At 36.7% G+C, this 26375-nt stretch overlaps 1 protein-coding gene across 5 annotated transcripts in view; it reads right to left on the bottom strand.

Annotated features, from left to right (window-relative positions):
• ST18 (ST18 C2H2C-type zinc finger transcription factor) overlaps window positions 1–26375 on the bottom strand; it is a 290499-nt gene that overhangs the window by 116133 nt on the left and 147991 nt on the right. The window contains exons 1-2 of one of the 5 annotated variants that reach the window (XM_026011271.2): window positions 21177–21255; window positions 7620–7662 (exon numbers count right to left, since the gene is read on the bottom strand). The gene's annotated coding sequence lies outside the window, so the exon portion shown is untranslated. Of the gene's footprint in view, window positions 1–7619; window positions 7668–21176; window positions 21256–26375 lie in introns of those variants that run through there. The other 4 variants (XM_026011335.2, XM_072734747.1, XM_072734745.1 and 1 more) reach the window with 4 other exon arrangements.

Here is a 26375-nt window from a genome sequence, read left to right as displayed (position 1 = left end):
CCCTCTGAGTTCCCTAATGTCAAACTCATTAGCATCCGAATAAGCACACAGCAGCACATCATCTGCACAATTGCAATTTTTTACTACTTTTAATAGCGTTTCTCAAAGGGCTCATTTTCAACTTTCTTCGGTGGTTAGTTGGTTCTCAGGGGAAAAGGAGCTTCCTGACGCTCGCAGCTTCCACTCAACAACCCGGCCGTTTGCTGTCAGATGCATCAGCCCTCTGCCCTAACCCCATCTGCTGTCTCTCCTCTCCCTGGGGAGTGGAGTGAAGGCAGCACAGCTGAGATCGACTTGGAGAAGTGCACAGAGGGCGCCAACAAAATATAAGTTTAGAAATATGATTTGACACAAAAGGGCCTAAGAAGTCCAAGTACACCAAAATACAAATGGGAAATTCGAGCTCTTCAGAGGTTCTCCACCCCATGTACCTATCATTAATAACTCCCCGCCACCCCACCCCACCCCTGCTTTTTGGAAACACACTCTTGGCTGGTACCAAAAGGAATCTTCTGCTGAAATCAGTTCCCTGCATCCCTTACACATGTCCTCTTATCACAGCGAGGGGACACCTTTAAAAACCCACTGTTATTGATTGCCATACTTCGGTCTCTTTTCACTGATCTTAAACCATTTCGTAAAATTTCAGGACTTACTCATATATTCATAGAAAATAGACATTCTGGAGCAGTTAACTTAAGACTTGGAATCTTGACCAAGTTCCCACACTGGCAAGACAGTTAGCTCTATCCCCCTACCAGGATGAACACTTTTCCATTAAAGCTCATATTTTTAAGAAATGCCAATCTTAAAAGATAAAACTATATGACAACCACCAAAGTGTTACTAGCCTAATGGGCTACACAGTCCTTAAATGTGCTCTCTAATTAAGACATGGCTTTACTTGTTAAATGGAGTCATCACAAAGTACTTCATTTGTCTGCTTTACTATGTGCCAATAATTAGGGCCTCTCAGTTCTTTACAGCTGCTTCATGGGTGAGTACTTGCTTCTGAAAAAGACAGTTCCTTCAACCATTGATACAATAGAATGAATGTGCTGTGTTATTTTTTAAAATGGTATATCAGATTATATTTCAGTAGTGGTCGGGGGCTGGGTGAGTGAATGACCTAAAGTGATATGATATGTATGTCGGTTTTATCCTTAAGCAGAAAACCACAGATTTACTTATGGTTCCAAAAAAATGCAACAGTAAAAAAAAAAAAAAATTCTCCAAACTACACTCGAAGTGAAAAATTTGATTATGGGGCCAATAAATTTAATATGAAAGGCATGTCACACTTGGAGCCCTGTAACTAGTAACTGATAGGAGCTCACCATGACCACCAATTTCTTGTTTGGAATTTCTCACCAGTGGAACCAGACTGTTGTATATCAGTCAGGATGGAAATGCAAGGCAGGGTCCTCTCAGAAGTTTGGAATGTTAACACAAACTGCAGAGACCACTCTCAGACTTCTTTTCTTAAGGAGTAAAAAATGCAAACAGAAGAATGCCAGCGTATGTACCTTAGCACTGCTATCCTTTGAGACTGTATCCCCACAACTTCTAACAGTCTTAATCTTCTGATCACTTTCAAAGGTTAAAGTCTTCAACAATTGTTCATTAGGTGGAATGATGAGAAAGGGTGTTTATCTCGCTCAGTTTATTTATTTATATATTTATTTATTTATTTTTATTTATTTATTGGTATGCTAAGGCAAGTCCTTTTACAGTCCAGGGTTTTCAGGTTTATTTTTATATGAATCAGCATGATAATTCGACTTGGAGTCAAATTTTGTAGAAACTTTAATGATATCTTGACCTGGACAATCAAATTCTTTGTCTTACCATTTGCCAGGGAGCTCCATTAAATATCTAATGAAACTCTAAACCCCTTATTTTGGGATTTCTGATCAATGAGCTAAAGAATTGGTTTTTTTCATCATAGAGATTGTATATCTAGAAATAGATGCATAAAAATTATGTCAGCCTATTTCCACTGTATATTTACACCGTCAAAGAGGACTTTCTTCTGCTTAACTCTCCAGGTTGATTATTAGGGGGAATGCTTCATTGGCTGGAGCAAATGAAGAGAAGTAGTGAGTTTCGTTTAAGTTGTTTCAGACAAACCAAAACACTGTTCATTGGCCACCAGCCTTACTTTTACTTATCAGTCCCCGATGGTACTCCCGATCACAGCAGTGGTAGAAAAAAGAGCTTTGGCAAAACTGCAACTACTCTGCAGGAAAACCAGCTCCCATTGCAAAGTGGGTCAATGGTATTGCTTACTTTTAGGGAGAGTGTCTAGATTTTAAATCATCACATATTCAACGAGACTAATTCTTTGATATTAGCAACCAAATTGCCTTTCATGATCCATTTTGAACATTTTTTGCTTCCCTGACTGATGACTGAAGTCCAAATATAATAAAAAGCCTTTGGGAACCTTGGGTGGTGCAGTGGTTTAGCTCCTGCCTTTGGCCCAGGGCGCGATCCTGGAGACCTGGGATCGAGTCCCACGTCGGGCTCCCGGTGCATGGAGCCTGCTTCTCCCTCTGCCTGTGTCTCTGCCTCTCTCTCTCTCTCTCTCTGTGTGACTATCATAAAAATTAAAAAAAAAAAAAAAAGCCTTCTTGGTGTTCAGTAGAGTTTGTCGTTTTAAAAGAATAAAAATAAGATTTGTCAATGTACAAAATTTCCATGAATGGATTTAAATTGATTTTTACTGGTTTGCTGGCTTTTTGAAATCTCTGCCCTCTAGAATCTTTCAAGGAATTTTAAGTACAAGGAGTGCTATGGCAACTCTGATCTCCACCCAGAAAATGCAATTTTTGCTTTGCAAATTGCTGAAGTCATACAGAGCATCAAAATAACTTCTGTTTTCCAGTGTGATGGATATGAAGTAATTGTACTTGTACCAGCAGTCATTGTAGTATTTGTATTTGTCCTTCCAGTACCTGCAAAAAGTAAACAGAGGCTTCTTCTCCTTAAACTGGAAAGCAATGCCAAAAACTTGTGCAACACCCATATTTCTCCCTGCAAGAGGATTTAACTTTCACCTGATTTAAGTAACAAAATAGCCTTCAAAGATACTTAAAGCCTTGCTGCAATTAACATAACTGCATTTAGATGCCATTCATGACTGATAATTCCAACACCTTGTGGGGAAAAAAAAAGTTGCATGCTGTAAACATTATAAACATATTCAAATAAGCTTAACACAATCTGCCATGCTTATTTCTGCCTAGATCATGGACCAGCGAAATGGTTAATGCAAATGGATTTATAATTTGCTTTGGGGGGCCAGTTTCTTCTCCTTATTTATTAGCCCAGCTGATGGGGCAGATTTGATGAGGCACTTCTGGAATAATTGAGTCATCACACAAAGAAGGCTGCTAGCATTCAGAGTGGTTTTATCAGCAGCAAGCAGGCCTGATTACTGACAATTACACTCTGATCCGGTGATGGAGGAGAAAGAGCCAACGAGTGGGAAATGTCCGTGTTTCTATCCAGGAATAATTTCTACATTCATTTTACATGCTAAGTGTTTCCTATCTCTGCATAATAAACTGTAAACAGGAATAGATGGCACAATGTCCCTTAATATTTCCTGGTAATGAAGACACAAATGTACAGTGAGTGCTGATAAATATAGATGAAACATAAGCTATTCTCCTAGTCGGTATTGTTACCTTTAAAACAAATGCATTTTTGTGGTAAAAGCATAATCATAGCTAATGCAAAAAAATGACAGAAGATTGAAACTGTCCTTGTAACTACATAGAAACTTTGTAAAAGTCCTGTTAATCACTGCTGCTTTAAAGGCTCCAGAGCTGAAGGTGAGATACTCGAAACCACATCATTTTGTTTCTCAACAGTCAACTGTGAAGAACTCCTTGGGCGACACAGCAGAGGACAAGGCTGAAAGTGACCTCCATTAGCACTCCAGGAGAGCACGTTTCAACACAACGCTGGGAAAACAATGAGGACGGCAGAAGGAGGCGTCCTCACTAGCCTGGACTTCCCTTTCCTTTCCATCAGGCCTTTCAGCAAAATCTTAGCCCCAAGATCATGTGAATCTGTTGTGTAGAGCAAGGCACTGCTGTCTTCCAGAGTGGCATTTTTAACCACTTGTTTAGGACAGTTTATTAAGGTAACACCACCCTCAAAAATGCATCTCATGGGAATATCTTATTAAACTACCTTTTGCTCTGACTCCAAATCTAGTTTGAAATGCCCAGAGAAAGGGAGTGTTCATTATTTCTTAATGTGCTGCTGCACATTTTAGTGGGAAGAAGAGTTTAATTTCCTGTAATATCAAGGGTTTCCTCTTTAAAAAGCCAATCAGGTGCGAAGCCCCACATAATGAACCTGCTTGGATCTGTTTGCTTACTCTTTTTTCTAAAGCCCCTTCCTGACTGCCAAAGAAATAAAAGTTATCCTCTGTTCTCCTGTGGTAACTATGGAAACTCTGTTTTATTAAACTAACCACTTAACTTCAAGGCTTGTGTTGCAACACTAAATGTGCTATTGAGCAACTCTATACTAAACAACCTTACAATGTCAAAACATTTTTAATAAAGTTCAAAGAGCACTTGTTGATTCAGAAATGAGGCTTTTTATTATATAAAGAGAATTTCCTCTACTTATTTTATTATATAGATTGTTACACAGAATGCTCAATATTTATGCTTAGACATTTTCAATTTTCCTGATCCATTTTGAAAAGATTCTTTAGAAATTTTTCCCCATAAGTCTGCTGCTTTTCCCAACAGTAACTATTTTTCATTAATATCTTTACCATATTCTGTAAATTTAAATTAAAAGAATAGTCACTTATCTTCACTATCTGACTATGAAATATGGAATGAGAGAAGCTACTGAAACTTAAAAGAAAGTGACAGTGACATGACCCCCAATTGTTGAGGCCAATAGGGCACTGGATTTTTGCAGAATGATTTTCTGATTTTATTCTCAATGTAGTGCTGGATGGGCTTCTAGAAAATGATATTTCCTGAAGAACACATCCCTAGAGAGATTCAGAGAACTTTGACTAAAAAAATAAAATGTCCCCAAAGGCCAATTGGAAAGGTACAAATACTTGAGAATGTACTTGGCCTGGCTAAATTATGTATTGCAGCCATATTTTTATATAGTTACACAGGGGTCAAAGGGGACTAGATGGTCAACATTAAATAGCTAAAATTAAATGTTTAGAATCTATTTGGAACTTTCCAAGGAATTTTCCCCTTTGGTGTCAGAACTGTAAAATCTTTCTGCAAAAAACATGACTTGTCACTTATGTAGTAGATCAAGTGACAGCATCTCACAGAATTCTGCATCCCAATTGGGTTTTTTTTTTTTTAAGATTTTATTTATTTATTCAAAAGAGACAGAGAGAGAGAAAGAGACAGAGACAGAGACATAGGCAGAGGCAGAAGCAGGCTCCATGCAGGGAACCCGACATGGGACCCGATGCCGGGACTCCAGGATCACACCCTGGTCCAAAGGCAGGTGCTAAACTGCTGAGCCACCCAGGGATCCCCCCAAATTGGGTTTTGATGGCACCTTCATCTTGATTTCTGTGTTGTGCCTGATATTACCACACTCATGTGTATCTGATCTGCTCTGTGCTAGTGTAGGCTCATGGAAGTCAGAGGCTGTGTCTTGTTGACCTTTCACTGCAACATAATGCTGTGGCTATAGTAGGTGCTCAATACACGATTATTGGATTAAGTAAGCCAAAAAAATACTTCTCAGATGCTTGAGATAATTTATATGAAAAATTATAGTTTATGATTTAAACTGGCCCTTTCATAAGAATAAAAGCCAAAGGTAAATTTAGAATATAGTCTTATTTCTTTCAAATTTAACAAGAAAACAATCTAAGAAGATCTCTAATTTATTTAAACTATTTTCAGTTCCTAGTTCTTAATCATTCATTTTCTTATTTGTAATGTGCCAGAATGTCCTATTATGCACTCAAACATTTTATTTTAAATGAGATTTATCCATATGCTCCAAACTGACGACTTTTATTTTAAAGATAAGATGGAACTCACTACGAGGGAAGACAAAAGCAATCTACTAGTTTTATCAAAACAGTAAAGTGATTCAGTGTTTTCTAAATATATTTAGCTCACCTTTACCGAACTCTGGTTGAAATACTCACACACACTCTTCCTTAGCCATCTTGATGTGCTTATGAGGAGGTATTATCAATTTTACATGTGAAGAAAGGAAATGAAGTGAACCCATTACCTTACCCAGTATTCACACAGGTAGCAGGAGATAGAACCAGGCTCCGTATAACCGTCTGCTCTTAAGTACTAGGCTCAGCATACTTTGGGACTGTCGAGTCAGCCCTCTCCCTAGCGCAGGGACCTTGCCTTCCATCCATTGACATTCCATTCCTCTTACCCTTGCTCAGCTAAACACAGACTCACTAACCATTCCAACAAAGCTACGTACTCATTTGCACCTTGAAAAATACAAACAAAAGCATCATGTGGAGAACTGCTTCTCTTTTTTTCTCCTGTGGGGAGAGGTGTAGCAAAGCATAAGATGGAATTCTCAGAGTGGGTGGTAACCAGCATTAGGATCTACAAAATCAATATTCCAATTCCTAAAGACAAGCAGTCTTGGCTCCTGAGAAATTTTTCCCTTCTTTGTTCACACACATGAAATTTTTCACTGGATTTATATCACCAGCTGTAGAATATCTCCCATCTATCGGTTGGCTCATCTACTGTATTAGTTTTTTATTGCTGCTATAACAAATTTCTAAAAACTTATGGACTTAAAAAACCGCAAGTATGTTCTCTTACGGCTCTGCAGGCCCTCAGTCTGGTACGGCCTCACTTGGCTAAAATCAAATCAGGCTGCACTCCTTTCTAGAGGCAGAAAGAATTCATTTCCTTGCTCATTTGGGCTGTTGGCAGACTCCAGTTCCTTGCTGTTACAGGACTGAAGTCCCTGCTTTCTTGCTGGCTGTAAACTGAGAGCCAGTTCCGTTTTCAGTTTCTAGAGGTGGCTGAATTCCTTGGCTCATGGTTCTGTGCCTCCATCTTCAAAGCCAGCAATGGTGGGTTGACTTGAGTTTTTCTCATGTGGTATCTCCCTGACTCATTCTCCTACCCTTCTCTTATGGAACATATGATTCATTGGGCCTCCTTGGATAATTTGGCATAGCCTCCTCATCGCTAAATTCTTAATTTCATCACCTTCCTTTTGCCTTGTAAGACAACATATCCACAAAGTTCAGGAATTAGGATGCACACATCTTTGGGGGGAGGGGGACATTATTCTGTCTAGCACATTCTTTAGCTACATATATGAATTCTGACTATGTTACTTTAACAAAGTATTAATGCTCTTCATATGAGCCATGTGAAGTCACAATCAGGATAATCAAGTGTATGCATGCCTCAAAAACAAAAAAAAAAAAGGACGAATATAACACAAATTATCACGACAATACCAACATTAACAAAAGTGAACATCTTTGGTTGTCCCCTAGAACCAAGTTCCTTAACTTCTCAAGTTTTTGAAGGCTGCTGAAAAGTTAGGAATCTTTTCTCTTTGGGGGTAAAGTTTATTTTTAAATAGTCTTTACTTACCTTCCCTAATATTCATTGGATTTGAACTGGAGCATTTCCATTGCTACTGATGAGAAGCATCATTGGAGGAAAAATGGAAAGAAAAAAAAAAAGAAAACTTAATTAAATGGCAATTATCTACAGCTTATTAACTATATAAAACAATCCTTTCAAGTAATTTACATACTGACTATTAGAGTATGGGTTGGGGTACCACCACTCTTGAATAGTCAAACGTAGTATTCATTCAAAAGAATCTCCCTCAACAGGAAAAACAGGTGTCTACTGTCATCAGAAAATGCTTTGTAGATTTGAGCCCCTTTGTATATAAATATATTTGAGAACCTTTTCTAGGGACACACCTGAGAGGGAAAGTCTTAAAAAAAAAAAAGAATCAGTGGTTTAACACTAATTTCTAATCAGATCCTACAGAAAGGAACAGCCCGCACGGCAGCTGTACTTTTCCCAGGGTTAATTACCTTTCACTGCTCTCTGCTAATGAGTCAGCTGTTCCTGTCACTGTGCACTACACTGGTTCATCTGGAGCTCTAGTTGTGGACAAACACCGAGTGACAGTCCTATTTACATACGGGGCTGTTTGTTGTGCAAAGATTTCAAGGGATTTTTTTTTAAAATCCTTTAATTTTCATGTGTTTCCATGCTAAAAATATTTTTACAAATAAGATTTTACTCAATCAACTATTCTTGTCCCCCCAGGCCACCAGATTTGCCTGTGGTCTGTGTAAAAGGCCAAATCCCTGGGAAGTGGCAAACTTCATCACTTCTACAGACAGCTTTGTCTTACTGATTCCTCAATATTGTTACCAATTACCCTATCAGGATGAGACAGCCTTGAAAGTTTGTAACTTTCTTCTTTTTCTAAAAATCTTCTTTTTCTAAAAATTTTCTATAGAAAATTAAATTTGAAGATAGAAAGTAATTTAAGATAGAAGGATGCAAAACAAACAAAAAAGACACAAAACATACTTTAGATTTATTTGTACATGAAACGTGAGCTAGAAAATTGAATGTTCAAAAAAATTTAGACACGAAAACTGCTTTCACCTAATATTTCTAGATCATTGTGGGATATGTATACATATACGTGTATGTAGATGCATGTGTGCATGTGCATATACATATACACACATGTGATTTATTACACAGATAACAGCTCTGCTACCCAGATAATAGTTCTGCTCTTCATCTCATAATGTAGACACAGTGTACATTTTTGTATTTTTTAACATTGCAGCCATGAGGTTTACACATCTCTGCTTCCTTTTTTATTCCAGAGGGGACTGAGAAGCAATATGCAAACATAAAGCATTTATCTAGGTCCATTTGACAACCTCCAAAATGCCCCTGAATAGAGGCTACTCTCCCCCTGGTAAGTTTCTTGCTTCAACCCTTAGAGCAATGGCTGTCAGAGTTAAGTATGCGTAAGGATCACCTGGGTACCTTGTTAAAATGCAGGCCCTGATTCTGACACCCTGATGTCCTGCATTCCTAATAAGGGGCCAGGTACTCCTGCTGGTCCATGGACCACACTTTGATTAGCAAAGTGTCAGAGCAGTGATTCTTAAACTTCAGCCAGTGTCAGAATCACTTGGAGGGCTTGTTAAAGCACAGGCTACTGATTTAGTACTTCTGGAGTGGGGCATGAGAATGTACATTTCTAGCAAGCTCCCAGATGATGTAGTCACTGATGGTTTGGGGATCACACTTTGAGAAGCATCACCTTAGATATTCACTATTAAATGCACAGAAGAATCCTAATTCCCAAAGGCAAAATATATCCACATGGAAGAGAAGCATTGCCACTTTATTCCAAGATATTTATTTGCTCTATTTTAGTATTTTATGATAGGAAGAAACATAAAAAAGTGAATGTTCTGGTCCATCCTTTAAATACATTCTGAGAACCACTTTATAGCTTATTGAACTTGATCTTCCCTTCAGATGAAGCCATTCATGTCAAGAAAGAAATAGCAATTAAGTACTTCTTCATTACAGGTGCCATTATCAAATGTAAGCTCACAAATTACAAATCTAAGGCTGCACAATATTTAAACTTGGCAAAAGCAAATAAAATATGGAATGAATTAATTTAAAATCATACAATAAAAACAGATTTCAATGTCAAGTAATGATGAAAATTTCTTTGAGACTTCAATGTTTACCAGTCCTAGTAAACTCTGACATTTGCTACCTGGTACAACGAGTTTCTCATAAACACCAGGAGAAGTATTCTCTTTTGATCATTGCTATTTTGAAGAACACACTATCTTGAAATCTCCTTAAAAGACAAAAAATTAAAAAAACCTTTTAGTCTAATACTAAAAATACGTTCGCATTTCTGTTCATGTAAATGTCTCAGTGCTAAAGCTCTTAAAAGGGCATTTTGCAATATCATTTATAAAAATAATACATATCTTAGATAATAAGAAAAAATATAGAATGAAACCTTGCTGGGTGTGATTTAGCAAAGAGATGGAGGATGAGTCTCCCAAATGCCAGGTTTCTCACTGAACAGAAGTTAGGTGCTTTAGCATTGATTTACTCAGGCCAGGAAAAGCTACTCAGTAACCTGAAATATGGACTTATTACATCGTACTCCAGTAAAGCTGGGAAAATATGGCACAATGTAAGAAATATCAGTAAGCACAGGAGAAAGATCTTGCAAAGAACCACAACCCCTTTTGAATTCTTGCTACCACCTATTTGGTTTTGCTATCTCACTGATTTCTTTTTAAACAATGCTATTTTAAAAATATCAATCTCAGTAAGTGCAAGAAAATGATAATATCACAAATAAGGAATTTGATTAATATCAGTGTAACCAGCCCTCTTGTTATAGAACAGTATTATTTAATAAGTTCATTAACATATTTACACAAGTCTTTACTAAGCACCAATTCTTCTGGAGAAGAGGGAAAAACATTTATGTAAATCGGTGGAGTCTTAGTGAGTGGGGAGGGGTGTATGATGTGTGCCGCTCTAATGGTACAGATATACCTGCTGTACAAATCAAAGAGGCAATAAAATGAAATTCTTTGAGGAGATGTGGGTGCTGAATTTAGTTTTTGGTAACATGGAAGGACAATCTGATGAGTTTGACAAGAACCCTCCCCTGGAAGCACAAACATCAGGGTATATAATTTGAGTAAAGAACTCATAATCATACACATTGTGAATGAAAATGCACATTGTTGTCATGGGCCGAGCCTGCATGTGGATATCCAGATCCTGACTGATCTTTCTCCTTGGATGGTTTTTAAGAGTTACAATGAATCAGACTAAATATGTGCCTTTGGTCATTTGAACATCTGGTTTTATAGTTGTCTCATGTGATTAATCGGAGGTCAGTACAGTTCACATCAGGTATTTTGTCCTATGCTTATCCAATTCCAGTCTATTATATTTATTGGTTTTCGCTGGCCAATTGGTTTCTCTTTATGTCAGTGTTTCATTAGCTGTGGCAGATTACTGAGGGAATCTGACCTGAGTTTTCTGTCAGAGGTAACAGACTACATATTTTTGGCTACGTTAAATTTTTCCCCAAAAAGCGCATGTGGGAAGAAAATGCCTTGGAATATCTATGGCGTCCCTTCTAAGATAATCTAACATGCACACTGTGTTGTCATAGTGAATGATAAGAGTGCTTGTGAAATGAAGGCTTTACATCAGAGGATCTGTGTGAGTTCCCTTTCATGAGGTTAACCCCTCCCGCCCCAAGTCTGGGTTCTGCGTTCCTGGAAGCTTTGCCTACCTCACACAGCAGCTGGCCCACCAGGACGAATCACTGTTGACATACTCATCATCTGCTCTAGACTGGATGCTCCTGCAGGGCAAGGGCAATCTCCTTTTTGCTTCCCTTCATAGATAAAGTGCTCAACAAAAATGTTGACTGAGTGCCAGTTGACTAGTTATTAAGAAAACCGGGAACCATGACGAATTCACTACCTCTGTGATATGAATTTTAGGAAAACGATGGATGAAATATTTAGAGATAAATAGGAAAATAGCTATACGATGTAGCAAAAAGTCATGCTGGTGAAAACACACGTTAGAGATTAGCTAAGAATAATAAATGTAATGCTGTAAAGTCGATTATTGAACTATTGATATATCTAAAGACTAGCGAAGTAGAAAATAATCATTTTATAAACAGTTTGCTTATAAATTGAGATTAATTTTACAAACAAAAAAAATAGACCAAAGCATAGGCAATACTACTACATCCTACCTAAGCCACTTGAAGGCAAAAGGAAGGAGGTGTTAAAATTTAAGGACTACCACTGCCAGTTCAACATGTTAAAATTAAGAGAGCTGCACATTACAAATGGGCTAAAAAGATTAAATGGAGCAGTTTTCAAAAACATGAAATAACATAAAAAGATAACACAAGAAACATAATATTTATCGTGAAAATATAAATGACTGTTGTACGAGGCCTACTGATCTCAAGTTAGTGGAGGTGGGGAGGATAGAAAGTAGTAAGATGATGCTTTGAGTGAAATAAATTTAGGAGGGAAAAGGTAAAAATAAAATCAGGTGAGTCTTTCAGCTGTCATTGCCATTAGTTTGTGTATTGACACTGACTCAGGCACCAGACCAGGCATCTTATGTTTCCATTATCTTATTTAAACCTCACAACAACCTAAGGACATTGATATCATTGTTTTTCCCAATTGAAGTTGAGCAAACTTAGGTCACACTGCTAGTAAGAGCTACTAAATCACATCTGATGCCAATGTGTTTCCTGCTATGTAGCACTCGCTAAAAATGCACTGTGACACTGGACAACTCTATGTCTTTCGAGCAAACCATAGAAAGATCCACAATGATAAATGGGGTCAAGGAATATAAGTTTTTGTGCTGCATTTAGACCGGATATAGGCTGGACAGAATGTTCAGAAAATCAGTAATAAACACAAAGATAATAGAGACACTGAAGTATGGTTTGGAAAAAACCGTAAAGCCAGTACGTAGGGAATACAGTGATAAATGACCTAGGAAATGTTTTGTCGATGACTGGAGATCCTGAGCACTGGCCCAAGGCAGCAGATTTAGAGAGTGCCATGCTTTGTCACTGAATTAACACTGACGCAGCTTGAGATCCTAATTGTAGCACCTGCTAGTTCTTGATCTCAGAACTATGTAACCTCCCTAATATTCAGGTGCTTCATCTAATAAAAAGGTGCAATAACAGAACCTCCCTCTAGACCTGTGAGGATTACATGAGGTGTCACACATAACAGGCAAGTCACACGGTAGAAATTCTGCAAAATTCCATGACCTAAAAAGAGATCACTTCTTAAACAAAGCCCACAGGTAAGTAGTACCTCGTTCATAACCCTGCGTGGTCATGGTGAGGACATGTCTTGATGAGACTGATTAAATCTTTGGATGCTAAACAGACAATTTTCTTCAAGAGAATATGCAGTTACTAGGAACATTCATTAAATATTCAGTCAAAAATATTAGTCGACTTTTTTATTTTACTATTCTTTGTGGTAGATACCGCTATAAATGTTTTATGCATATTAGTTGTTAACTCAATTTGCACGACAACTATATGGACTAGGGGTTATTTATTATTCCCATCTTTCAAATGAGAAGCTTAAAACAGAGAAGTATTTGCCCAGAGTCGCACAGCTAGTGAGCAGCCTGCTGGGAGTCGAACTCTAGCTCCAAGGTGCATGTGTTTAATCACAACAGTCTATCATCATCATGAGAAAGGTGATAGAGAAGCAAGGATAGGCAGCAGAAATTGTATCCCAGCATGGGAATCAAACCAAAAGCCAAGGAAACAAAAAATATACAATACAATCTAAAGCAATGATAAGCGTTATGGGAAAACAAGGCAGGCTGAAAGATAGGGGGTATTTCAGATTGAAGTAGAAATAATCTTTATTCACTTGAGAAAGAGTAGGAAAACCATGTGCCTAGGGTGAAAACAAAGCCCTCGTATCTAGAATATATAAAGAATGATTGCAACTCAATAAGAGAAAGACGAATCACCCAATTAAAAATGGGCAAAAGGACTTGAATAGACACGTATTCAAAAAAGACATACAAATGAACAATAAGCACATGAAAAGGTGTTCAATATTATTAGTCACTAGGGATGTGCAATTCAAAACCACGATGAAATGCCACTTTATACCTGGTAGGATAGCAATAATGAAAAAGACAGACAATAACAAGGGTTGGTGAGGATATGGTGGCATCTTGGACCTTCATACACTGTTGATGGGAATGCCATTTTGTTGCAGAGTCTTTTCCAATGCAACTGCATTGGAAAATAATCAGGCAGTTCTTCAAATTGTTAAACATAGTTACTATATAATTCATAGATTCAACTCCCAGGTATATGCACAAGAGAAATGACAACGTGTCCACATAAACACCCCGAGTGTCCATAAACTAATGAGTGGATAAAATGTAGTATATCCAATCAAGGGAATATTATCCAGCAATAATAAGGAATGAAGTCACGCTATGTGCTAAAAGATAGGTGAGCCTTGAAGACGTGCTAAGTGGAAGAAGCCAGTCACAGAAGATGACATGTCGTATGATTCCATTTATGTGAGTTTCCAGAATAGGCATAGCTATAGATACATAAAGAATAGGCATAGCTACAGAAACATGAAGTAGATTAGTAGTTACCTAGAGCCTGGGGTGGAGGGAGGATTGCAGGGTGATGGCTAAGGGGGTGCAGAGTTTCTCTGGGGGAAGCAAAATATTCTAAAACTAATTATGGTGCTGAAAATACTAAAGACTATCGAACTGGACACCTCATATTGTACGGTATGTGGATCATACCTCAATTAAGCTGTTTTATAAAACAGTAGAGCCATACAGACTATAGAAAGGAGTCTCTAAGGCATTTATAATGTCTATTAAGGCATTTTAAGTATGATGGGACGTCATGAATGACCAAGCAGAGGAGTGAACAGAAGGAAATCAGTTTCTAGGCCATGGCAGTCATCTGGCTATGAAAAGGGGGTCTTTGTCTGGGACAGAGGTAGTAAAAGTAAGAAAGCTAACAGTTGGAAGTTCTGTCTCCAGGATAAAATAAGGTAAAAATACCAAAAAAAAAAAAAAAAAAAAAAAAAAAAAGATACTAAGACCAGAAATGTATCTACTGTCTGTTATGATCTAAACTCATTGCTCCTAACAAGTCTGACACTGTCCTGCATGGAGAGAAGCCATTCCCATCCTCTGCTCTTCATCCCTTCCTGCTCCTGGCTCCAGAGGAAAGGACACTCTCCATCTCCCCTTTACTCTTCCTAATTTAAAAGGAGTTTAAATCAGAGAGGAATGTCCCTAGATCTTCTGGTTCCCATTAGTCTTCTGAGTTTCTATGCCAATATCAATTATAAATAACACTTAGGAATTAAGTAAAACCTTTTGTTTTTAATCATATGATGTGAATCTAATAATAAAAACTAGCATGTTAAAATCATTTATAGTCTAAAACCATCTTACACAGAGTTGATATCAAATTTGTTGCCTAATTTTTCAGGGAATGTTGAGGCTATCAACTCTGAATGTCTTGGCCTCTCATCTCTACACTTACAAATTTATTTCTGTCTCCACTGCTCTCTTTGCTCTAGTTTTAGAGGAAGAGGCTTTCTCCTTCCAAGGGCAGGTTCTCCATTGAGCTCTATTGCATTTGCTGCTTACTTCATCGAACTGGTTTTTCTTACATACCTTCAAATTTTTCAGTCTTCTTAGTCTCTCTGGTTCCTTCTCTTTAGCATATAAGTATATATTGCTAACTCTGTTCTTGAGAGTCAAACTTCTTAAAGTCCCCAGAGGCTTTTTGTTCTCACTTTCCCTTCCCTACACAACCCATAGCCATCTGGCTCTCAAGCCCTGATTCCACTGAAGTTTCTCGGCTAAGATCACCTGTGACTTCCTACTTGACATATTTTGTGCTGCATTTTCAGTCTGTGCTCTGAGTAATTAGCGGTATTGCTGAGTCTTTCCTTAAGAAATTGTATCTCTGTTTTGTCTGTCACTCTGGATTTCTTCGGTGTTCTTCTTCATTGGTTCTCCTTTTCCCATTTACATATTGATATTCCCAGGGTTCCTAATTTTGGTCCCTTCCTCACTATAGTCTCCTCAGAAGCGACATCCAAATGTCCATCTCTCCATTCCAACTAAATCTCACTCTTGAATTCCTGATGCCCTGGCCCTCTGTATAGCGAACATCACCACCTGCTTGTCTTATATTCAATGTGCACATCATCTTTTCCTCAAAATAGCCTCTTCCTTCTGAATCTCCTATCTTGGTTAACCATCCACACACTGTAATCCAAGCCAGATGGTTGTCATTTATGACTTGTCACCAGTTTTCAAATCTATGTCCTGGGGTTTGCCTCTTGCATAGCACAGATCCCACTGTATCCTGAATATCAGCATGCTGTGTCACCTACTATGCTGTGATATCTTACAGTGCTTAGGTTGTGTCTACACTGCTTGACGCAGTTGCTGGAACATAGTAGATTCTTAGTGTTTTTTGAATGAATAGATTCAAGACTCTTTAAATGCTTCTTCTTTGAAATCTTCCCTGATGTTACCTCCAAGTGAAGTGGTCATTCTGTTCTTCAGGCCATAAATTTACCTTTTAGAGGAGAAATGGAATTGGCAATGCCTGGTGAGATGCTCTGGCCCATATGCATTAGGGTTGAGTGGCAGAGTGGAATTGCACGTGACCACAGACTATTTTATCTTCGCATAGGCCATTATGATACACGAGCCTACATAAACTGTTCACAATGTTTTAGTACTGATATACACATTTTTTCACTTGACTCTATTGGAAAATTTAGTACATGTAAAATACAAAAATATCTGAAAACGTATCTAGCTAGAATAAAATGTTTTATTTATTTATTTACTTACTTACTTACTTACTTATTAATTTTTTAAGTTGGCTCCATACCCAGCATGGACCCCAACGTGGGGCTTGAACTCATGACCCTGAGTTCAAGACCTGAGCTGAGATTAAGAGTCGACACTTAATCCACTGAGGTACTGAGGCACACCCGGAATAAAATATTTTAATCTCTTGTGAACTTAATGTAACCCTAGGAGAGGTTTTATTGTAACTAAAACTCTTCATTTTTATATTCTTTCTTTCTTTAACAATCACTTGTGCATTTCTCACAATGTTCAAAGCTTTTTCACTAGATTCTGAGAATTAAATGATTTTAAATACAGTTTCTCTTCTAAAGGCTTTTTATCAAATATCACTAACTTGACTCCTTTTAGTTACTATTATATTTTCAATATGATATTTGCAAAAGATTCAAAAATGCTTTTACTTTAATCTTCTATAGTGATTTAAGGAAACTACATGAGTATTGTGACAGTAACTTCCTAATTAAGATCTAAAATGCAAAAATAAATACTACAATCTATCTATCTATCTATCTATCTATCTATCTATCTATCTGCAACTGTAATCTATGTTTCCAAATATTTTTTTAAGCAAAGTGAAATCTTAACAAGCCCATAGATAGAAGGCACAGAGGTCAAATGTGCAGCAGTTAGTGCGCCCTGCCTGAGGCCATAGGTCAATCAGAGCTCTGACCCTGCAGCCATGGATTCCCTGGCAGCTTGCCCCACCGCCCCATGGCACAGTCTTCTCATCTATGAAAAGGGGCTGATAACAGAACTTCACTTTACCCTATAGGCTGTTGCTCTGGTTGTGGCTGTTGTGTGAATTAAAAGAATTCATAGACGGAAAGTACTTAGAAGAGTGGTTGGCACCATGTCAGTACTATCTTATTATTATAATAGAAAAACACATGTCTTCTGCTTGACACCAAACTACTCAGAGGAAGAATTCAATTATCAGACCTTTTTAAGTATCAATGTTGATGCTCACCGATTCTGTGAGCTAAGATTTCTGGCTATTTGGCCAAATGTTTAACTTTTGATCTGATGTTTAGCATCAGAGCTAAAGCTCATTCGGTTCTTAGCGTAGGTTATTTCTGATATCAAGGTTAATTGGCATGCTAAAAATGTATGTCTTAGGTGTAATAAAGGCTTATGCTGTCTCTGAATTATTTTTCAAACTGATAGGATGTTTTCATTATAAAAAGTTCACAGAGTTATAGAATTTGGGGAATGAAAAGGACCATAGGGGTCACCCAGCATAACCCTTACTATGACAAATGTTATCAATAAGGAAAATAAAGCAACTTGCCAAGTCCCAATCATTCGACTACTAAATGACATTTAACTACGAGTGGAACCCAGACATACTTGAGATCTACTGTCATTTGACACGAAGTTGCTGACATTGTTTTCTGGGTTTTTTTTTTAATACTTTGTGCTCAGACACCATACAGCATAGGGACACATTAAGAGAATGGATTTAGAGAGCAGTTTGATTTTGGGCTCAAGCCTCAATCCTGGTGGTGACCTAAGGAAAAAAACTTCTTAATGTCTCTGTTTCAGTTGCTTCATCTGCAAAAAGGAGACAGGAGTGGAAATGCTGAGTATTGAATTATATAATACCTATAAGGAATTTAACAGCATAGGTGGCTCAGTGTAAGCACGTGGTAAATGTTAAGGGTTATTATTATTACTGTTGTCATATATATCATCGTTGTTATGAAAAAAATTCATATGCACAACGTTTGTACCAAAAGTTATTTTTCTTATTTGCCAAACCCTAATAGTTCTTGGATTAACGATTTCACCCAAGTCAAGTCAGAATCCTTCAGCTACTTAATGATATTTAACTATGAATGGTGTGTGTGTGTCTGTGCGTGCATGTGTGAGGTGGGAGACGTATATGTGCACATTTCCATTATTTGACAGAGCCAAGATCTGAGATCCCATGGCTTTTTCAAATTCCCCTCATCTCACTTGCAATCTGCTGTGATGTGGCCTGTATATCAACTCTAATCTGCAAATCTTGGCCCTTGGAATCCTCAGGTTGATAAGGTTTACAGAAGATAAGGATTACGGAAGAAATGGTTCCAAGGAACTAAGTGAATCAGGTATAGAACACCAGCAAACTTCAAACGTTTATGGTAGCAAACAAGGACCCCAGGAAGATACCTGCCATGGGAAATCTGATCAGTTCATGATTTCATGCAAAAACAACAACAACAAACACTTGGAAATTTGACATTTAAGCCAAAAAGTTGGCATCAAAATGTACAAACTGTTTTACAACCTAAAATCTATGCCTGAAAGGTTAGTCAATTGAACCTAAGTATTTTAGAAAAATAAAGCTGGTGGAATATTTTATTAGTTCAAAAAGCCTATGTGAAATATATTTAATTGACCTGTGTAAACCAATGTAAGCAGTATTTGGAAAGGTTTTTTATTTGTTTGTTTTGTTTAGACTTGGAACTTGCCTTTCAGGAGTAAAATGATAGGGCTTTAATCCCTAGGAAAAAAAATTCCCAAATACATCATAGAATCTAGGATAATCCTTCATGAAGTCAGAAGCAAAAAAAGAAAAAATGAAAAAATAACTTCCTCTACCATTAAAAATAACCACAACAGCAACCCTGGTCTCCATTCTTTCATTTCCTCAGGTCTGACATTCTGCAGATGACCGCCCTTATTTGTCTCTACATGTTTTCCAAAATATAAAAGTGAAATAGAGTCCCAAGGGCACTGTACTTGAAAGGTTATGAGAGTTAGAGAATTTTAACCATGCCTGCCAAATCAGCAGATGGCTTGTGATTATAATTATATGCATCAATAAAACGAATAATCTTTACAAAATTTGAATTTCTACTAAAGTAAGGGATTTAGTAAGCAGATGCAACAGAATGCATTTTCTTTAACCCTTTTGGTAGACACTGGTATCTTTTACACAAAAAAAAGATCAAGGGATCTGCACATAATAGGTTGTACACTCTAATTTTTGCCCCCATTCTAAAGTAGTCATATTGTCAGCCTCAATCTTTCCTTGATTTCATTTTCTTCATGAGCATATTTCTTTCTCATCCCCTTTTCACCCTTCAGAATAGAAATGTTTAGACTAATTCCTACCATTGTTTGATATTTGAAAGAAGAAAATTTTAAAGTGGTAAATACCTTCATTCAAATTCATATCAAATATACTATGGAAACAAAAGAGCAAACAGTGGGTGCGTCTTTCTATCTAATCGCATTCTTTACAAATTAGATTTCCAATAACAAAATTTTTCATTTTTTTGTTTTCTGATTCTCTTTAACCTACATTCCAGGGATTAAAATACTGTTTATCCTATTGGAATAATTAACTATTTCATTTCTGTTTGGTTCTGCATAACATCATAAGTAATGATAACTAAGTTTTGTCTCATGCCAAGTCTGAATTTCTTCATTTAGAAATATGTTTCAATACATATATGATACATTTAAAAAAAAAGATAAGGCAAGATTTACACACTAGCCTTTAGCTATATTTCCCCTTCATGAGAAAACACTCAAAATTTAGGAAACAAAATTAAACTTTTAAATGTTGGAAATGGTGGAAAAAAGTATCACTGAAATTCACATACTGATTTTTTAATGAAATTGTGATGTAAATGTTTTTCATGGAATTATCAAGTGTAACTCTTCGTTAAGACAGTATATCAATTAACATATTTATGACAAATCAACAAATAGAACATTTAGGAGTACTTAGAGAACCTGTATTTTGTGTAGCTATCTCTGGCACCTTCATATTTATACTGTGTAAATCAAGTAAATTAAAATGTTCTGATCTAAAAAGTTATTATATATTCTAGGTAACCCTATTTATTAGTACAAATAAGTTACTAATAAGACTTTGAAGGCTTGACAATTTTGTGGGTCAACGCAATTTACTTGTGGATATAAGATTTATGAGATCAGAAATTCTTCTTAGCTACAAGATCCTCTCAAAGGTGCAACTTAAATGTGCAGGTTGAATCCTGTCAGAAAAAAATATTCCTACAATCACAATCTGAAGAATTAAACTGAAAAAGTAGTAATTTTTGCCCAGAAGCTTAGAAATTTATGCAAAAGTTGACAAAACAACAATTCAAATACTTAAAAAGAAATTCAAGTGTCTCTTAGAGTTCACTGAAATGGAATTTTAAAACATTCAGCAATAAGCTATGTTCAAGTTTCTTTATCCAGGTGATAAAATAAAATATTTTTCAGTCATAACATCCTGGAAGAGGGTTTTGTTTTTTTTTTGTTGTTGTTGTTGTTTTGTTTTGTTTTTTTTTTTTTTACCAAATCCAAAGTGTCAACCAAGAGAAACCATCTAAGCCAAAAACTTATGAAATGAATCCTAAAGGGGCAAAAATTAAATATATTAATTTTAAAAATAAGAAAGAAACGAGGAGTAAACCTAATAATATTATTACATCAAGACCTTTCCTATAATTTAGTACTTAAATTATAGATATTCCACTTTGAAATTAGATAAAATTAAGTATTTCTGCTTACATAAAGTTAAAGTTGAAATTCATGAAATTCTAAGGTATACTTTGGATTGCCATTAATAAGACTATGCAAAATAAGCCAATATAGCCATGTATGCTTAATGTGCACTTAGTATGTTTAACTTATTACCTTACGCTGGATATGAGCACTCAGCCATATAAAATGGAATTTTCACAATTCTTCAAGGAATCTCACAAAATTTAAGGCTCTGGAAGGGAAAACATGAGAGAGTTCTGTACTGACGGAAGTGGATGTGTAGGAAGTATATAATATGATACTGGCGTGTCCACTTAACTGTCACAAACTCCAAGTGAAAGTTAAGAAACAAACATTCTTTGAAAACGTACCGTATACCCAGGGCTCTAGGTATATTATCTTATCTAATTTTCACATGAGTCATGAGGCAAGATTTACTAGCCTGGCCTCCAACTAACAGACCAGGAAACCAAGGCCCATAAAAATTAAATAACTTATCCAGAACCACAGATTTAGTAAATGGAATAACCAGGTCTCAAACACATGCACTTGAGAAGGGGGTGTCAGAGATTCTCTTATCACTTTGTGTCACCCATATGGCATGTATAATGACTTTTTCTCTAGGAAATGCTTTATAGTTCTTCTTAGATTCTGGATCCTCATGGGTGAGAATGAGGCCCCCCTATTACCCATAGCACCAAGTATAATCCTTTGAACAACACAGTTTTAGTAATACTTAAATGTCAATTAAGTGAACCTAAATAAAAGTTCCTTCTGTTGACAGAAGTTAAGGTTCTCAAATTTCTTTAAAGAAAAAGTTATAAAGCAAATAAAGCCATATTTTAGTGTATTTCCATGTTAAATTTTTAAAAAATTTCTCAAATTCAGGAACAATATTTGTAGAAACAAGTTCACATAAGCCAAAAGTAATGATCTGTGCCCTCTTCTCTTAATTACAACACAGCCTTATTTTGTTCTGAAGAATGACAACTACGTTTCTGTGACAGTAATTCCACTCAGTTTTATCCGCAGTGATCCACCTGTACAGACTTCAGTCAAGTTTGCACATCCTTTGCTGTATTGGTGAGGAGAAGGGCAAAATATTTATAGCCATTCAGAAGGCTTGTATATTTTCTGAACAACTCACTCCTGTATTTAACATGATGAACATTAGCAAGTACAGAAAAAATAGATTATAATCCATAAGATTCAAATATAAAATCTTCATAACAGAAAAAAGAAAAAAACAAAACCTCTACTATACCTATAATGCCTGAAAGAGTAAACTAGTTGCAGAACTCTATTGGAAACTGAAATTGGTAGGTAGCAATTATGGCCATGTTCATACAGCTTGCTTTTCCCATGATTTCTACCATATTGATGAGATTACATATTAGAAAATTCTTAATTTAGTAAAATCATAGCATATCTTCCCTACATATATTTTACTTGACATTACCAAGACACTATTATACCTCTATTTTCACAAAATTGATTTCCTTGTCAATCCTGGTTACTATAAAAATAATAGAGTTTGTAAGACATAATATATGTTATATATAACACACATACAGTCTTAAATGAATTATATAAGTAAATTGAATGTTTGGAACACACTTAGAAGAAGAAAGTACTTTCAGACCAAAAAAAAAAAAAAAAAAAGGAAGAAATATGTGACCTCTGGTCACCCAGACCATATTATAAACCTCTATTATGAATCTCTCGTAAATACTAAGGGATTTATTCTGTATTATAAAATTTCTATATTCTTACATAAATAAAAATGTTTCAGAGCAAGTAATCCAAGTTAGCAAACTGATTTCTACAAAATATGGAGAGTTTTAATTTATGAACAGATGATTATGACATGCCATTCTAATATTAAATGACAGTGGTTTTAAAAATTTAATCCTGACACTGATATTATGAATCCATCTATTTTAAAACACCACACTTCTGTTAACAATACTTTTTAAAATGTTTTCAATGAGATTGTCAGAGTTTATTAAGCCACTGACAATCCGCTAAGCTGATAGTTCTTAGAATAAAATATTTAATTTACCTGGATGTCTTGTAACAATATCATCCTCTCTTGAGCTAAACATCCTCTGAGTACACAAGTCTAAGGCAGACAGACATTTCAGCAAGGCAAATAAGACTTTCTGGCAACTTCCTGTTGCCATATTTCTCTAAAAGGATCCTGCAATGTTATACTTCAATACTGCAAATGCATTTTTCTGAGGGACACAGTAAACCAATGCTGCTCAGTGTCAGAGAGCTTTGATTTTTTCCCAAGTACAGCAAGCAAATAACCACTAATCCTATTCAATATTACAGATTTGCAGCAATGATTTTATTTGCAGATCCAAGAGAGAGATGGAATACACGAAGAACAGACAAGCTTTTATTTTCTTGTTTTGTTGCCTTTGATTGATTGATTTTTAAGATACTGATCAAGGAAATGGTTATGCCACATATGATATTAAATATTCCTTAGCAGATGGGACAATTTTACAGTGACAAGAATGAATCTCACTGCACACAGTCCAGCTCAATTATCTTTTAAAAGCAGTAGGACTAACTAAAATCAAAGTTGCCTCATGCTTTTGAAAGTTTTTCACACCTGAACCCACACCTGAATAGTCGTCATTTGCGAAGGCACCGTTTCTCCAACGAGCAGCCTACCTTCTCAAATTCAAGTTCACTTGCATTTTGGGGTACACTTCACTTGTGAAATTCAAAAACTTTTATGAAACGGCAAAACAAAACAACAATAACAGCAACATAAGAGCACTGATCACTGAAGCCACATTTCCAGAAGTGATAGCAAAATCCCTTCATTCTGACCTACTTGTAGAGAATCGGACTTTCAGCCCCACGGTTAGGCTAAGATTTGTTCTACTTTCTCCCTAGGGCTTAATTGCCAGACTGACTTACCCGTGCCTCCTAGCCTTTGTTCTGCCTCTCACGCTGACATCAGGGAAGCAGTGATGTAGAATAAAGCAGGGGTGGGCTAGGTTAGTCCAGTGTTTGTGTCGTTGTGTGGTGTGCAGGGACACTCTGTGATACTCTAGTGAGCTGCTAAGCTTTTTTTGTAGGCTTTGTGTCATTTACTTAACGACCAATCTCATTAGCTGCCAGGGTACAATGGGCTGATGCATTTTCTATGTACATACTCTACACAGTGACCCTCAAGGTTGCCGAAGGTCTATTTAATCAGTCAAATGCTGAATATATTTGCAGTAAATCACTAAAAAAAGAAAAAAAATATGGGACTACCGAGGTATCTCACAGGCTTACTATTTACGGGTGGTTATTCACAGGTAATAAAATGCATGCATATTTAGCCAAAACAAGGGTAGAGTGGGCGGAGATGAATTATCTAGCTGGCACTGGTGACCTTAATTTTAGGAAACTTTTGGAATCGAAGATATTTTCTGTTTGCAAGGAACGCAGATTTAGAATTTAATTTCTGTCTTAGTTTAATCATATTAGCAAGACAAAAAAGAATTGCTTTCTTTAGCAGCTTCTCCTAACTCCAAAGTCACCCCACTTCCATCCCACCCCCTGCCCCAGCAGCTCCAGAACTGGCAAAGTTGCATTTATGCCCTCTTTCAGTTACAAGGTAAAAACCCTTTTAACTCCTATGAAAAATGAAATACTGAGAGCACTATGAATGACGACAGCTGTCCATAAGTATCAGGGAGAGTTCTATTGTCCAGCTTGTCCCTGGATAAAATGAATACTTTACAGCAGAGGCTGTTCAGCTTGGCTAAAGAGTATGGGGAGAAGGGGAGGAGGTCACTGGAGATTTCGCACACTAATTTAATCTGGGGAAAGGACAGGCTCTGCATCTCCCTTGAACAGACTGGCAGCAATCTGGGCCCCCACAGAACTATCTCCTTTTGCCTGTGCTCTATTTATTCCTTATCTCTGTTTACCAACCGCTAGGTCCCTTTCATTCACACCACGAGGCCGTTTTCCTACTATCAGTCAGCAGCTGACACTGTGGAAGAGCCTCAAAGGCAAAAAGAAAAAAAAAAAAAGAAAGAAAGAAAGAAAAAAAAAAGATCAAAACTAAACCAAAGCTGTATAAACAATGCAACAGTACAAGTAAATGCATAAACCCTGATTCTTAACCCAACCCACAGGGTGCAAACAGAATCTTTATAGTAAATCCAACAAACCCACCACAGTGAGCTATGGGCCACAGAGAAAGAAAAGTCAAAAACCATTCATGAAATCACCATCCAAAAAGAAGTACTAAAATGTACGCTGGCTGCTGAAGCAGCTTAGCTTCCAGGGGTGTCTTATCTCTATCATGGATCAATTACTGGCAACCAGGAAACATTTACCTTGCCCAAAAGGTGAGCTAAATATTTCAAAGGGAAACCTCACTCTTATTAAAATGCTGGCAGACAAAAAAAAAAAAAAATCCACCAATGTGATTATAAGTTAAAGGAGGAAACAACATTAACTTTTCTAATTCCTCATCATGTTGATTTAAGTGAAACAATTCAAGGAAGTGGGCATCGGATCTCCATTACTTTTATATAAAAACTCTAAAAAGTCCTGGGCAATCCAGTCAACTAAATCTTTTTTCCACATCTTATGTCAAAGTAACTAACAGCAGAGGAGTTGAGAAAAGCCTACTTCATGTACAACTTGGTATCTTTTGAAAACCTCTGCAGGGTGTGAGTGAAAACAGAGACTGGGGCCACTAGTTTGAAGTGTAGAAAGAGGAGAAAAGGAAACAAGTGTTATTTTGAACCTTGCAACTTTTGAGTAAGTATGAATTTTGAATCTAATATGTGCTTTACTTACATTCATCTTGAATACTACATAATTTTGAATATTTCAACAAATGGAAAGATGCTACCTAACGGAAGTAGTTCGCTGAAGTGATTCAGAATCTATATGGTTCAGGTATATACGTGCATAAATTATGGTATAGATGCACACAGTGCTATCCATATATACAATGCACAAAAGCAGAAAGTGCGTAATTTCTATTGTCTACAGTTCCCTACATTAAAAACGGCAACCAACTTTAAATTTCCCTGAGTTTTTTTTTCCTATCATTGAAATGATTGGAAATTATTGGTTATTGCCACAAAAATCAACACCGTATTGACTCAATCACTAAGACCTTTACTGAAAAAGGGAAGACAAAATGTAGCTCATTATCTAGGATGATCAATTGGACCAGATTTTAGTTTGTGTTTTCACCTATATGCATTATGAGCAATGAAGTCTTTACTACTTGGATCCTTTTTTCCAAATGAATTAATGAATTAAATTTATCCTTTCACCAGCTGCTAGGCAGCAGATGGAACCATTTCTGAAGCCTTG

This window comes from Vulpes vulpes, chromosome 13 (genome assembly GCF_048418805.1).
Source record: "Vulpes vulpes isolate BD-2025 chromosome 13, VulVul3, whole genome shotgun sequence".
Classification (NCBI taxonomy): domain Eukaryota; kingdom Metazoa; phylum Chordata; class Mammalia; order Carnivora; family Canidae; genus Vulpes; species Vulpes vulpes.
Note: the sequence above shows the minus strand (reverse complement) of the source record. Positions and strands in the feature narration are given on the sequence as shown.